The sequence below is a fragment of the Oryctolagus cuniculus genome, chromosome 3 (assembly GCF_964237555.1).
Source record: "Oryctolagus cuniculus chromosome 3, mOryCun1.1, whole genome shotgun sequence".
NCBI classification, from domain to species: Eukaryota; Metazoa; Chordata; class Mammalia; order Lagomorpha; family Leporidae; genus Oryctolagus; species Oryctolagus cuniculus.
Genome location: NC_091434.1, coordinates 170,730,659 through 170,745,183, shown reverse-complemented (window position 1 = coordinate 170,745,183; position 14,525 = coordinate 170,730,659). Strand labels below are relative to the sequence as shown.

At 45.9% G+C, this 14,525-nt stretch overlaps 1 protein-coding gene across 11 annotated transcripts in view; it reads right to left on the bottom strand.

Moving 5' to 3' along the window:
- CALD1 (caldesmon 1) overlaps window positions 1–14,525 on the bottom strand; it is a 193,567-nt gene that overhangs the window by 113,900 nt on the left and 65,142 nt on the right. For 9 of the 11 annotated variants that reach the window (XM_051847959.2, XM_051847961.2, XM_051847960.2 and 6 more), the window contains 1 exon segment: window positions 10,882–10,975. The exons of the other annotated variants lie outside the window; for them this stretch is intronic. The gene's annotated coding sequence lies outside the window, so the exon portion shown is untranslated. 11 annotated transcript variants of the gene reach the window in all.

Genomic DNA, 14,525 nt, shown 5'->3' with positions numbered 1-14,525 from the left:
TTCGAAGACATTCTGGTTTCAGGAAGAGGGGAATTAGACATTTGGAACTGAGGGAATAGGTTTGTTCTGGGAAAAAAAAAAACCAAAAAACAAACAATGAAGAAGAAGAAGGCTAAAGAAGACATATGAGGAATAAGCAAAGATGAGTTGAGCTAAAATACTTCAAATTTTCATGGCCTTTGGAGGTTCCTTGCCACTCCTCCATCATAATTAGAAAACACTGACGTTGAGAGCCGATTTAAATGCTTCCATCAGTCTAAAACAAAAGTGTTGCCTGAATTCGCTCTCTAACCACGCTCAGTAATCAGAAACAGAAGGCACCGTTGTTCGTGTTTGCTTGGGAAGCTATCTTGGCCAGGCCTGGTATCACTACCCGTTGGCTCCAGCATTTTAATCTCTACTCGCCATCTCTCCCAGGAGTCTCAGCCCAGGTCACAGGGAGAGGGCAAGGTTGCCATGGGCGTTCTTGGAAAAACCGAAGACCTCCGGCGCCATTCAGACCTCTAAATACTTTGGCAGAACCTCATGTTGTAGCGTGTTGTAAGGCAGGAGTCAAGGATGGCGAGGTCAAGATGCAAACCAAACGTCAAAAGGGCGGTCTTTGTGACAACCACCTAGAAGTGACAGCCTGGTTTGTGAGAACAGGAGAGCTGTTCCGACGGCCTATTCTAGAGATTCTCACGCTCACGCTAGAAAGGCTGCCTGTTGCAAAATGCAGGAGTAGAACGCGAGCTAAGCAGAGGCAGTGATGGCTTTCTGCTCATTTCAAAATCCACACAGAAAATGGAAAAATACTTGTAATTAAGGACTTCAGCTCAACAGTCACTTAGCTTGTCAAATTAAAACATGTGGCAGCCACCTGCTAAAGCAGCTAGGGGGAAGAAAAAAAACCGATACCTTCTTGTTTTTCTACCTGACCTAAAAATCTATTTGGAGCAAATATGCATTTTCCAATTTTTCACACTTAAACAAAAGCTGTCCACACTATGTATAAAGATGACTAAGCAATTTTGCATTAAGTAACCAAAGCGACTCCTGCCAATTTTAGAATAATTAAGTTTCTGCAGCCTAATGTAAACAGTTCCAAGAACTACATGTGGCCTACCAAAAGTATATATTACAAGTAGTCAACCCTGTGGCCAGCTGGCAGACAGATCAACCCATTAAAGTAGAATTGGTCAGAATTTGGAGTATTATTTTTCTCTTCTCCCAATATTTTTTCTGCATCCAACTTTGTTTCTTTGGGAATGTTTTCAAGTATACAAAGCAAGAAACTAGTGTGGAATTGCACCTCCTGTAAACAAATGAGCATTTCTCTTGAGAGCCTTTGGAACTCACAAATCATTCCTAGTTCAGCTCTGTCCACACAGGCAGCCAAAGCAAAATGAAGCGAATGGATCCATCTGTGAACATGTGCCTGTTTTGCTTGATTTGCAGAGTGGTCTATAGTGGCCACTAGACAAGTGAATGGGGACAGTTAACCATATACCCCTTAGGTTCTGAAACACCTTTCTCACCAAAGATCCCTGTACTATCTTTATCAGGTAGACGGAATTAGAATTCTGGGCATGAGTTAAGTGTTGGAGAGAAAAATAACCCTAAACTATGGCCAAACGATGGCATTAATTCTGCTCAGCTATCTGGAAGCTGTAGCTTGATAACTTTAAGTTAAGGAATAGAGATACTTAGCCTAACCCATCCCACTACGACCTACAGACAAGCAAAAGTGATTGTGTTAGGACACAGCCGCTTCCTATGTAGCTGCAATGATAAGCCCTAATGCCTTCTTCACTGGGTGTAGATTTGCTAAAAGCTCTTCAATCAGCATCACCATGAAAACATTCAATAGGTATTTATGTAGCCTATCACTGATACACCTGCCCCCTTGTGTGGTGTGCCATGCACGTAAGCTGTAGGTGCAGCTACCTTCACAGTGCTTATCTTCTGGTAGCAATAAACAAACAAACAAGCAAAGCATACATGGGGCTAAGGGCTGAAAAGGAGAAGCAAAAACAGCAGGAAGGATCCAGTAGCTTTCCTTGAGTTACACTGATATGGGTGGTGATCACCTCTTCACCCAGAAATGACACCAATACGCACACAGACGTGTGTTCATAAGAGGGACATACATTTGCAAGACTTGAGTTTGTGCTCATTCATCATCTCTAGGTTGACAATTATTATGTGCCAGACACTCCCTGCTCCAGGTGCGGCTAATAAAACTCTTCTCCAATTCTCGCTCCTAGAGAAATGGGGAGGGGGCAAAGGAACCGGTCAGGTCCGAGGCGTGGTGAACTTCGCTCATCCCCTTCTTTCCCACTTCAGGTCCTATGTAAGTGAGTTAAAAATAATGATCCCCCACGTGCCGACTGCCAGGATCTACGCAGACACAGGAAATCCATGTAAGACCTTAACTTTGCCGACTAAGCAAGGAGAAATGAAGTGAGCATCCTTCTAGATCCATCCGGTGCATGCCCTTCTGACAATAATAGTGTGTTTCTCACCCACCACCAGGCAGAACTTTGCTGATTTAAATGAAGCTGGTCCACTGTGTGTTCAAACCTCGGTTCACGATTCCAAGAAATGAGCAGTCCATAATAAATTTATCCCAGTGGTAGAACACTCACAACCAGCTTTTCTACTTTGAATACCACAAAAAGACCTTTTATTTGTTGACACACAGCCCCTGGACATTCATGAAAACAAGATGTTCTTTTGCTGCTTTTTAAGTTAAACAGATTTAAGTCAGGGTCTCAGCAGAATTTCAAAAACAGATGTTACGTAGCAAAAGGGCTGAACTGACCCCAGCAGAGAGGCTACTTGACTTCGGCTTGGATGGTCTTTGTTAGCAGGAGGAAGGATCGATGATGCCAATGCCTTAAGCTGCAGGGAGGAGCAACCCAGGATTTAAGACTGTCTCCGTTCAGGCACCGCCTTGTGGATCTAAGAGGTGGTCGGGATCCAGATTCCTGGTTCAGGGAACAGCACTGCTTATGAGGGCTGGTGACTGGGGGTGCTGGGTGCCTCAGTTTTGGACGTTGTTGGTGAGGAAGGATGGTCTTCCTCCCCCATGCCACAGTCCTATTTCTCCGTAGAACCAGCACCTGGCTCCCCTCTGTCCACCACACGATTCCGCTCCGCTCCCCCCCTTCGCCTCCCACTATCACCTAGAGACACAAGTCCCAGCCAGGCCAAACCCTGCAATGAATTCCCCTTCATTTGTGCCCTCTAGGTCTTCGTTCCTGTCTCCTCCGAAGCACCCTCCACCCCTTCTGCAAGTCTCATAGATTCTTCTAGAGAATGGCTCAAGTCCTACCTTTATCAAAAACCACCATCTCTTCCAACTTCCACAGCACTGCTGGCCACTGTTCGTCAAGGTCATCAGATCATTACTCCATGACTTTATTATTCAAGTGCTTTATGACTTCTCTTTCTCTTGCCCAAGTCCCAAGTTCCCCAGTGCTGGGGTTTAGACGTCCTTTGCTATTCCCTCACAGTTCTGGATATTTTCCTAGGCACTCAGAAAGGCATGGAAGTATTTCCCGAGTCCTGGTTGCTCCACTTCTGACCCAACTCTCTGCTAATGGCCTGGGGAAAGCACTGGAAGGTGGCTCAGCTGCTTGGGACCCTGCCACCCGTGTGGGACACCCTGATGAAGCTCCTGGCTCCCGACTTCAGCCTGGCTCAGCCCTGGCCATTGCGACCCCTTGGGGTGTAAACCAGAAGATGGAAAAATCTCTGTCTCTGCTTCCTTCCCTGTATCTCTGACTTTCAAATCAATCAATCTTTTAAAAAAGGGAAAAAAAAAAGTGTCAGAGCTGGGATTTACACCCAGACAGCCTGGCCCCCGAGTGTGCTCTTTAATCACAACATTCTGCTGTATCTCTTAAGACCTGGAAAGGGATCATGCAAGAGAGACTGTGGCAAGGACAGGGATGACCAAACGACCGTGTGATCCGTGGGAGGATCTGCACTCCCCTGCCAATGTGCTTACTGGGAGCCATTTCCGGTCAGGAGGAGCTGGCCTGCTTGATACCAAGTTCAGATGTGATGTTTATTAATGAAGCAAAAAGTGAATCTTCTGTTTGTATTCATTTGTGCTCTGGCGAATGGATTTATTATTTCACTTAAGTGGGGTTCACTTTAGAAAATAAGCTAGGTTTGTCCTAAAGTCTTCACAAAATAAATGATGGTGCCTCACACTTGGGCTGTCTCTTTGCTTTGCTTGCATGATTGGCTTTCGATCTCAAGCTAAATCAAGTGTACGTGTGTTTGTCTCTGGGCAGATGGAGGTTTTGTAGGGTATGGAGGTTATCTGGGAAGCCTTCCTTAGGACACAGAGTACAATATTAATGCACAAATGTAGGCGTGGGGTTAGGGCAGAGACCAGTCACGGAAAGAACCTACTCTGTGGCTCCATGGGTGTCATGACAATCAGCTCCTGGTATCACTCCTGGTTCTCAGGAGCCTTCCACAAAAATGACACCGTATTCTTACCTTGTTTTTAATATCAATTTCCTTGAAACTGTAGTTATAGTCCTCTGTTTCTATGCTACACGACAATGAAAATTTCAGAAGCAATATTACTATCAGGGACGATGAGGTATCACTTCAAAGTAATTTGCAGAAAAGTAGAATTACATATACCACCAGTAGACTGCAGTGTCTTGCCTATAACCATACCACTGGGGCGAGGCATTTGACCTGGTGGTTAAGACACCTCATAGGGTGCCTATGTCCCATATCTGCGTGCTTGGATTCGAGTCCCAGCTCAACTTCCGATTCCAGTTTCTTGCTAATGCACACTCTAGGAGGCAGCAGGTGAATAAAATAAATAAATAAATAAAGGTTTAAAAACCACATAAAAGGTGTGGAATAGGCCAGGGAAATTTAAAATATTTAGGATCCTTTGCCAAGATGAAGTAATTGAAAAACAAGGAGTACCAAGAGTCACAATTTGCAACAATGAACATATTGTATTTACAAAACGTTCCATTGCATTGAGTAAGAGAGTCCACTTTATAGGCAAGAACACTAGAGTGGGTAATGCAGCCGTAACCCACTATAGCACCTGGGGTGGAGAAGACCCAAGTCAATATACAGCTGTAGAATGAAGAGCAAGTGACTGAATATGTGATTTGAAGAAGGTGCTAATGGCGTCAGCTCCTTCCCCACGGATGAGCCTAACTTAGGACCGCACCTTTCATTTATACATGATTAGCCAGTAATCTGGAGGAGGTAGTTAGAGAGGTCCCCAGGGTCTCTCACTATAGCAAATGTCTGTCTATTTGCAAATTTTACGATTCCGTGATGAAGTCAGGTTCAAAATCATGCGTCTAATATTCTGATGGATGTTTGCAACTTGGAGACAATGCTCGAAGGAGCAACTTCTCCCTTAAGGCCCAACACGTGCTTGAACTCACTCCCTCTGCATCCTCTGGCTGTGATAAACACACTTTTCCCCACACTCAGGTTGCCCCATTCCACCACGTGTCATTTTCAGTCATTAAATAACAGGACTCAATATTAATGTTGGCTTTCTCCACGGACCTCTAACAAAGTGTTTTCAGCCAAGGATATTAAACTAGTCAACCGCTCTTTTCCCCTGTCAGGAAGCAGCCAGCATCCTGAAATCACAGCTCATTTGTACCACATTGGCGTGAATATTCAGACTCCATTTGTCTCCAGCTCTTAAAGGCTAGTGTGAGAGTGAATGATGGACATTTTGTTTTGAATTAGCAAAAGAGGGGCGGGGGAAATAAACCCAAGTAAGTTTAGCCTGAAATATCTATTTCAGGGAATGCAACACTGCCTTTTCCTCCAGGAAAGTAAAACCCTCTAGACTGAATCTGGCATGGTCAGGCCTGGGATACAGCAAAGACAAGGAAGAAAAGTGTCTCCGTTCCTTTTTTCTCCCCTCCAGATTGAGGGCTTGTGGACTTCAATCTGCTGGAGGAATGCTGCACCAAGTCAGGCAAGAAGTTCACGCATTAATTTTGTTGACTATCCCAAAGCAGAGCTCAGAAGTCGTTGAGTCTGTGTCCCTTATGTATCCAAAGCTGACCACTGGGGGAACCTCAGCTAAGGCTTTTGATCATTTGGCTTCAAAGCTAGGCACACGATCTTTCTTCGCTCTTTACCCCATTCTCGCTTCTGTCCAGCAGGGGGGCGCACTGGCCATGTAAGGTCCACAAGATCATTTGGTCTGGCCCTGCCAAGGCAACTGCAGATGCAATAAATCTCTAGCAGGCTGATTTTTAAGTCGATCAGTTTGTCTGGTCCGTGAATATTATGAGCATCCAAATGGCCATTGGCAGCAAAAACGTTCCCCATCCCTAGACGGGAGCAAGAGGCTGAAAAGCTCTTGGCGAGAATTCCTGGTGCCACTGCCCGTTTCTCTCCCTGCTCTCTATGTCTCCCTCCTCGGCATGGCTGCCTCGTCAGTCTTCTATGTCCACAGCCATGCTGGACAGGAACTGAGATGTTTCTTAGGGCTGAAAGCAAGTCCTTGCCCAAGAAACTCCACCATTTGGCCAAGGATACAAAATCCACTGGTGCTAATGCATGCGATGCCCTTTGACCTTCCTTACCCTTAAAGTTTCCAGAATGCTAGGAAGATTGTGATCTGTGTTTCCCAGGTCCCCTCAACCCCTATCCAAACTGGGACTAGGCCTGGGCTCACAGGAGTATTCCTGATACTATATGACAAAGATGCCGAGAGCTGTCCCCTTGAGGGTAGACAGAGGGCTCATCCAGACCTCCTCCCATCTGAACCAAATTCTACAGCTACTGCTGGGAACCAACCCATGGGAAAGCATCTTAGTGTAAGAAAGGACTTTCCACATCTGACTGTAACAAGTCTGGGCCCAGTGGAACTAGACAAGAGATGGAACCCTTTGTCAAGTGTGTCCAGGGAGACTTGCTCTGCAAAACTCAAGGAAAAAAGAGAGGAGTAAAAACCCTCTCCAACTTGTCTTTCTATTCCATCTGGACCTTTAACTGACTCAAACAAATAGTGGCCCATGGTGATTATAAAAAAGCCCATTTGACTATTCAAAAACAAGGGCAAAGCCTGCTAGGTGCTTACTACTCAAAGTACTTCTTTCACATGCTCATAGGAAAATGGTCTTTCTCTCCAGGCCTTTAGCTGACTGAACTTAATGAAACACAGTCGGGAAGCAGCCATGCTGGCCACAGGCCATCCTTTACCGGAATGCCCCAAGCAGGCCATTTGTGGATTGCAGAGCTGCTTCCTCTCACTTTCAGAATCTCTCATTTTATACAGCAGAGATTTGTATGAAATTACTGGCTCAGGGGTCACTGACATTTTGGGTAAGTTCAAGAAAATAGGTGGCTTTTTTCCTGGCTACTCCAAGGACACAAATAGGAAGATGTGGAAGTAAGTACTTGAAATAAGCTGTTATCTCCAAGTTCATGTGCAGAAGTGGGTGGGGATATTCAGAAAAGGAGGTGGAGGCTTCCAGACCCCTTCCATCCTCTTTTGCTAAGACTCAGGTGATCCCAGTGGGGGGAGAAGAAAAATCAAAGATTTCTGCTAAAGGAGATTGAAGAAGAGAGAGGGAAAAGAAAGTGAAAAAAAAAAAAAAAAAACAGAGAGAACATCAAGGAAAATACCATTTTGGAAAACAAAAGAGAACCGAACCCATGCCTTTTATTTTTTTATTTGCACCACACTAAGCAGGGCCCACGAGGAAGACTGAGTCCTGGATTAGGGATGGTGTCTGAAGGTGGGACTGGGGGAGGAGAGCGTGCTCACGGCTGCCATGACCCACGCACGGCCTGGCCTCCCTGCTCCCCGGCAGCCTCCCGGGCCGGTGTGGCAGTGACACCCTACAATGCTGTCCAAGCCATTCTAGAGAGTAGGAAGAGTTAGGAAAGAAGTGGGGACGTGGACTTAGCCAGGGGTTCAGCCATAAAGGGATACATTCTCCCACCTGGGCCACTTGACAAGGAGACAAGTTACTACCCCCAGCAGCTGAGCTACAGCCCCCAGCCCTGCAGAGGGCCTGCCCCTGCCTCCTCAGACATTGAGAAATCCACTCCTGGTCTCCCCTTCTGTCCTTTCCATCAGCTCTGATTGGCTGATGTGCAAAATGGCCCTAAAGGACAGTGCTGTTGCATGAGACTCCTGGGCAGGAAGTTAGGGAGTCCAACACACTTCTATGGCTACTGTTCGCTACAGGGAAGAAAACCTGGGTAGAGCAAGCTCCAGAGGAATGGTTTGGGGCACAGCCTCCAAATAAAAGGCCAGAAGAAGAGACAAAATAGATCTAAAGGCATCTGATGAGAGAAAAATAGACATATACATTAGCCAGTATACACGTTCTCGCTCAGCTTCATTGGAATGAACGCGTCGCTTCCTCTTGGGAGAGTCTTTTCTTGTCATTTACCAGAAAAATTTTCTATACATGATTTATAGTGGCATTAAAATTTGATTTTATTTATTAAGAGGCAAAGAGAGAGAGAAAGAGAGAGAGAGAGACTTTCCATCGCTGGTTTACTGCCCAAATGCCCACAACAGCTGAGGCTGGGCCAGGTCGAAGCCAGGAGCTGTGAACTCAATCCAGGTCTCCCACACGGGTGGCAGGAACCCAACTACTCCAGCCTTCGCTTCTTTACTTGCAGCTTCCCAGGGTGTACAGTAGCAGGAAGGCGGAGTCCAAGGCAGAACCCGGACTCAAACCCAGGTACCCTGGTATGGGATGTGGGCATCCCACCCAGCGTCTTAAACACTAGGCCAACATCACCCCTTGGGATGGCCTTTTTAAACAACTTCTCTTCTTGCTCCATTCAGTCTTCCTTAGTGGCCTCACCCACTGGCATGGTGTCACTTCCTGTCTCTAGGTTGTGTCTATGGAAATCTTTCTCGCTGTGCTCACCTGGCTGTTAGCCTTCTACGTCCGTTGTTCTCTGGGAGCAATGCCTTCCAGTGTCCCACAGGCCCTCAGACTCGGCGTGTCTCCCTTGCTCCCCTCCCCATGTTGTCACAGAGGCAACCTTATCTGGGGCATGTCCATGCTATTTCCTATTTCTTGTTTCTTTGAAGAGACAGGTGATACATCAGCTAATCACACCGTGCCTTCGATCCCTCTCCCTGACATCTCTGCCTGTGTGGTGTTGGGGACAGCAAGCGAGCAGAATGCGTCACAGATAATCCTTGTTAGGGAGCCAGCATTGTGGCACAGATGAAGTTGCCATCTGCAGTGCCAGCATCCCATATGGGTGCTGGTTCAAGTCCTGGCTGCTCTGCTTCTGAACCAGCTCTCGCTAATGCACCTGGGAAAGCAGTGGAGGATGGCCCAAGTGCTTGGGCTCCTACAGCCTACATAGGAGATTCAGATGGAGTTCTGGGCTCCTTGCTTTGGCCTGGACCAGCCCTGACTATTGTGGCCATTTCGAGGAGTGAACCAGCAGATGGAAGATTCTCTCTCTCTCTCTCTCTCTCTCTTTTTCCCTTCCTTCCACCACTCCCATTGACCACCTTTCAAAATAAAAAGAATAAATTTTTTAAAAATAATTCTTATTTGGAGACGGTCTTAAAGCAAATAAAATATACATCCGCAGCAAAATTACCAAATACCTACTGTGGTCAAAGCCCCCTCTAGTGTATGAGAGATGTAAAAGGCACACTCAGATATTATACAGCGTCAGAAGGAAAGGAGCGTAAACGAAAAATCCGCATATCGAAGGGGGAAATGATTCTGTTCCCCTTCATCGACATGCGGCAGTCCGAAGGCCCTGCACCCCTGCACCCCGGAGAGTGACCGTATTTGGAGATAACGGCTTTAACGATAGGATTGCGTTAAAATGAGGTCTTTAGGGTGGGCCCAATGCACTTGGACAGATCGGAAGAGGGAGTTGGCACACAGAGAGGAAGACAAGGAGACAGGTTGGAGCACAAACAGCCCTGTCTAGACCTGGGGCGAAGGCAGCCGCCTGCCACAATCTGCTCTGTGAGCCTCGCAGTCTGTGGAGTTTTGCTCTGGTGGCCCAAGCAGACTCCAAGTAGAGGAGACAACTGAGAGACTATTGGAATAATTGCCTGAGCACCGAACGAAGTCCCTGAAAAACCTTCTCTCCTACTGGACCAACCCTGGCAAAACCAAGCACAGGTGATGTTTCCTGTGGTTTCTGAGGTCCCTTGCGCTGCTCCGAGGTGGTCTGTCTGCTGGGGGTCATTCTCCTGCAGGTGAGGAGCTGCTGCACGGGAGGGGGGTTTTTGCTGCTGAAATCACCCGTATTCACCTGAAGGGGCGCTCATTCACCCTGGCAAACTGACCCGGGCTTGTTTATCGCCTCGAGTCACCAGCAGTCTTCAGAAGAGAAGCTTCATTACTGACTCTTCTGCTTACCATGTTACAAGAGCAGGGAAACAGAGGCAGAAACTCAGATTACCAAAGAGGGAAGCATGCCTTCAAAACTGGACTGATTCTGATGTACTGACTTCTGCGCAAACTAGCAAGGGCATGGAAGAAGACAGGTTTCTCTTATTTGGACAAAAATTACTTAGAGGCAGGGAGACAGAGGGAGGGGAAGCTCCCCTCTGTTGACTCACTTCCCACATGCTCACAACAGCCCTAGACGCGGGAGCCAGACACTCAACCTGGGCCTCCCACATGAGCCACTCTCGCTTCCTCCGGGGTACACAGGAGCAGCAGGCTGCAACCTGAAGCAGAGCAGAGCACTCCCTCGGGTGCCCGCGTCCCAAACTAGCATCCCAACCACGAGGCTCAGCAGCTGCCTCAAAGACCTGATTCTCACAGGGCTCCTTTGCATATGCAAATTTAGGAAATCAGGCAGAGGGGCAGTGTAATTGGTAAAGGCTAAGCCCAAAGAAGGAAAAACACACAAACCACTCACAGTTAAGCAATCAGAGGTCCACTTCTGAGACTTCCGGTTAATCACCAATGCTTATGGAATTCGGTTTGACGGTCTTGAAATGTTTTAATGATGTCTGGAATAAAATGAGGATACAAACAGGATTAAGTGGGATCAATTTAGCCACCGTAGACTATATATTTTAAAATAGCATTTCTTTCTCAGATACTGTTGTTTGGACTTTAAGGGGGAAACCAGGCTTAGATAGAAATAGTGGTTGTGTATTTATTTACATTTTAAAGAAAATAAATACAACGGTTACAGAATTAACTTTGAATTATTCTAAATAATGGGGCCGAGGAGATGCTATGGTTAATATCAGCTCTCTGGCAGGGTCGCATTTAATTGGCTAGATTCCCCTTTTCTGATCCTCATGTTTAAAATTTGCAAATGAATAAAGGAAAACAGAAGAAAAACATCAGCCAAAAAACCAAACTGTTTTGGTCTGCAGGGTCCACGTGTGTTCGTGTATTATCTTGAGAGCGAGACACAACTAGGAAAGCTTTAAAGACAAAACAAAGTGAGTGCAAAAAGTGAGCCAAAGTTGGGTTTGTCTTCAGGTACTCTTCCCTGTCCATTTTCAGATTAAGGGTCTAACACTGAAGAAGCTCTCAGCCCTTGTTTTAAGAGCTTTCTGCACCATTGCCTACCTCGCAACTTCAGACAGATGCCCGAGCGAACCATTCCTCCTACTTGCTCCCTCTAAGCCGTAGCTCTCCAGGCAGTACCCAGCACATCCATTCTGGATGACCAGGCTCAGACGCTACGGTCAAAGTCCTCCGAAGGCCCAGCTGAGTCTGGACCGCACTTGATAAGGGAGGACAAGACCCAGGATGGCAGGAAGGGCAGTCCCCAGGCCAACTTGTGCCCAATGGTCACATGCCATTTATTGCCCAGGCATGAGAAGGGACTTTCATGGGAAAATGTTCAGAGGAACAAAGGAGAGTAATTAAAGGAAAGCAGGAACTCATCTCCTATCAGCTTTCTAAGCCCTCCAAGAGGAGTGATTGCTCAGAGCCCCTAGGAAACCTCTAGCTAAAGCCATTCAGTAGCCCGAGAAGCGAGAACTAGCGCTGAAACACATTGCCAGCACCTACTTGCAAAGTGGTTAAAATCCTACTTTAAATTCCTACTGCAAGTGTTTTGCTGTTTTCCAAATGGATATCAAGGGGTTGAAGAAAACTGAGGGCCTTCAGGGATAACTTATTATAACAGGGAGTCACTGCAAGATTAAATTAGGGCTCCTTTACAAAACTGAACATCTGGCTAACGGAAAATCCAATTAAAAATAACTTATTTAATTTCAAGTTTTACCTTATATGGCTGAATTAGGACCTCTTGATTTCAACATCTATTTTCAACATTACTATTTCTATCAAACAATCCCCATGACCCTTTCATAATATACTGTGCTTTTAATATGGAAATAATAACTATCACTTAGCAAATTTTTTTTTTTTAGTGCTAGATTTCTATGCCAAGCACAGTGCATATATCTATTTCATTTGATCACTATAACAACCTTCTATGATATTCTTTGCCTTAGGATAAGCACTGAAAATTTCATAGTGCTTAAACCACTGCCTAAATTCGCCCAGCCGATAAGCACCGAAGACAGTATTACAAGCCCAGCACTACCCAGAGGTTGAAGGACACTTGTGCACATTCACTCATTTGTTGGGTGCGTGCCCTACTCCAGGACAGAGCGTGTGGTGATGAACAGCACTCTGCTGTCCCGGTATTTACATGAGATTGGGTAGAGCCAATGCATGTTTGTGATAGAGAGTTGGGTGGTGAGGATGGTCTCTCTAAAGAGACACATCTGGGTTGAGAACATGTTTCTGGCAAAGAATCACCTATGTGAAGATCCCATGAAAGGGTGTTCTGGACAGAACCCTGGAGAACCCTGCCCTGAGACTTTGCCGAGATGACTGTGTGCTGTGCGATCATGCAACTCTTCCACGTTACTGGGTTCGTATGGGGGTCAGGTTCATATGTCCATTAGAAGAGGTCACGGAGGGTCTCACCGTAAAGTGATCCTCAGGTAAGACCTTCACTACATAGCTTGAGGGCAGCCACGTGCAGGTGGGGCAGGTGGCTGTCTCTGCCCCGAGAGTGCCAAGGACATGCACAGCCACTTTTGCATCCAACGCCCAGGAGCACAGATATTTTCTGCTCCCCTTCTCTCTTGGGCAACTCAAAAAGAGCTGATTGCCATGGGTTTTCACAAACTCCTTAAGTGCTAAAGGACAAGGCAGAATATCTTTTAATTCCAGGCAGAAGAATGAAAAGCTACAGGACACATTCCCTGGAATGGGAAAGGAATGGGAAACAGCTATTTCAGTCCTAGTTGGCAGGAAGTCACATAATTTGTGGGGATGGAAATTAAAATAAAAATGTTTAAAAATAGATCTTTGGGTTTTAGTCAGAAAGAGCCAATGACAATAAAACATCAATAATTGTCTCTGTTATTCATTTATTGTTGAAAATGGGACCTAGTGATATGTTAGAATGGAGAAAGCAAGTAATCTTAGGAAATTGGGTCATTTAAATAAGTAGCAATGAGTGCGCTGACCTTGAAGAAGTCGTTTAACCACTCTTGGCCTCTCAATTCTGCATTTGTAACATGAAGCATTTGGAGCCCATTTTTTAAGATCCTCTCCACTCGGATGGTTGTGTGTAAATGCACACTCTTTAGGGAAAATTAGTGTGCATGTCTCGGTATCTGTGAATGACCTCAGCACAGACTAAAGCAAGTTTGCTGAGATGCTACTTTCCAGCAGCTCACACTGTTGGATATTCAGAGAAGTGTCTTGTTTTTAAAAAAAAATTTATTTTCATTTTATTTAAAAAGACAGGCAGACACACAGGGGGAGAGAGAGAGAGAGAGAGAGAGAGAGCATAAGCGTTATCTCCCATCCACTGGTTCCCTCCCCAAATTGTTGCAACAGCTGAGGTTGGGCCAGGCTGAAATCAGGAGCCTCTGAGTCTCCTGTGGGTGGCTGGGACCCAAATACTTGAGCCGCCATCGGCTGTCTCCTGGGTGCACATTAGCAGGAAGACGGATTGGAAGCAGAGTCACAAGGGCTTGAACCAGCCGTTAAGGTCCCAGGCAGTGACTCAATCATAGCACCAAATGCCCACTCTGAGAAGTTTTCCTTTAAGTGCTGCCCATGTACATTGCTGCTTCTTCATGTCTAAGAGCTGAGTGTATTTTGTAGCTCTAGGAGACATGATAATACATCACATCGTAATATCTGTATTTTACAGGATGCCTACTGTGTGCAAGATACTTGCTACCTGTTAACTCATTTACTCTTCCTAAGAAAACTGTGAACTAGTTGTCTTTATTATCTCCATTTGGGAGTAGGGAAACAGATTCAGGTTCACTGGCAAACAGTTGATAAATGGCCGAGTTGGAAGGCAAACCCCGATTCATTTGACTCTAAAGTTCTTTCCACGACTGAACACATAGAGTAGTCAGAGCTGCCAATGACATTTTCTCTTGCCTTTTTGACATCCATAAAAAGAAATATTTGGGAGGGGTCTCTCAATGAGTACATTGAATGCAGATTGACTGAGTCAGCTAGCTAACTGCATATAATCCACTAGCTTGTGGCAGTCCA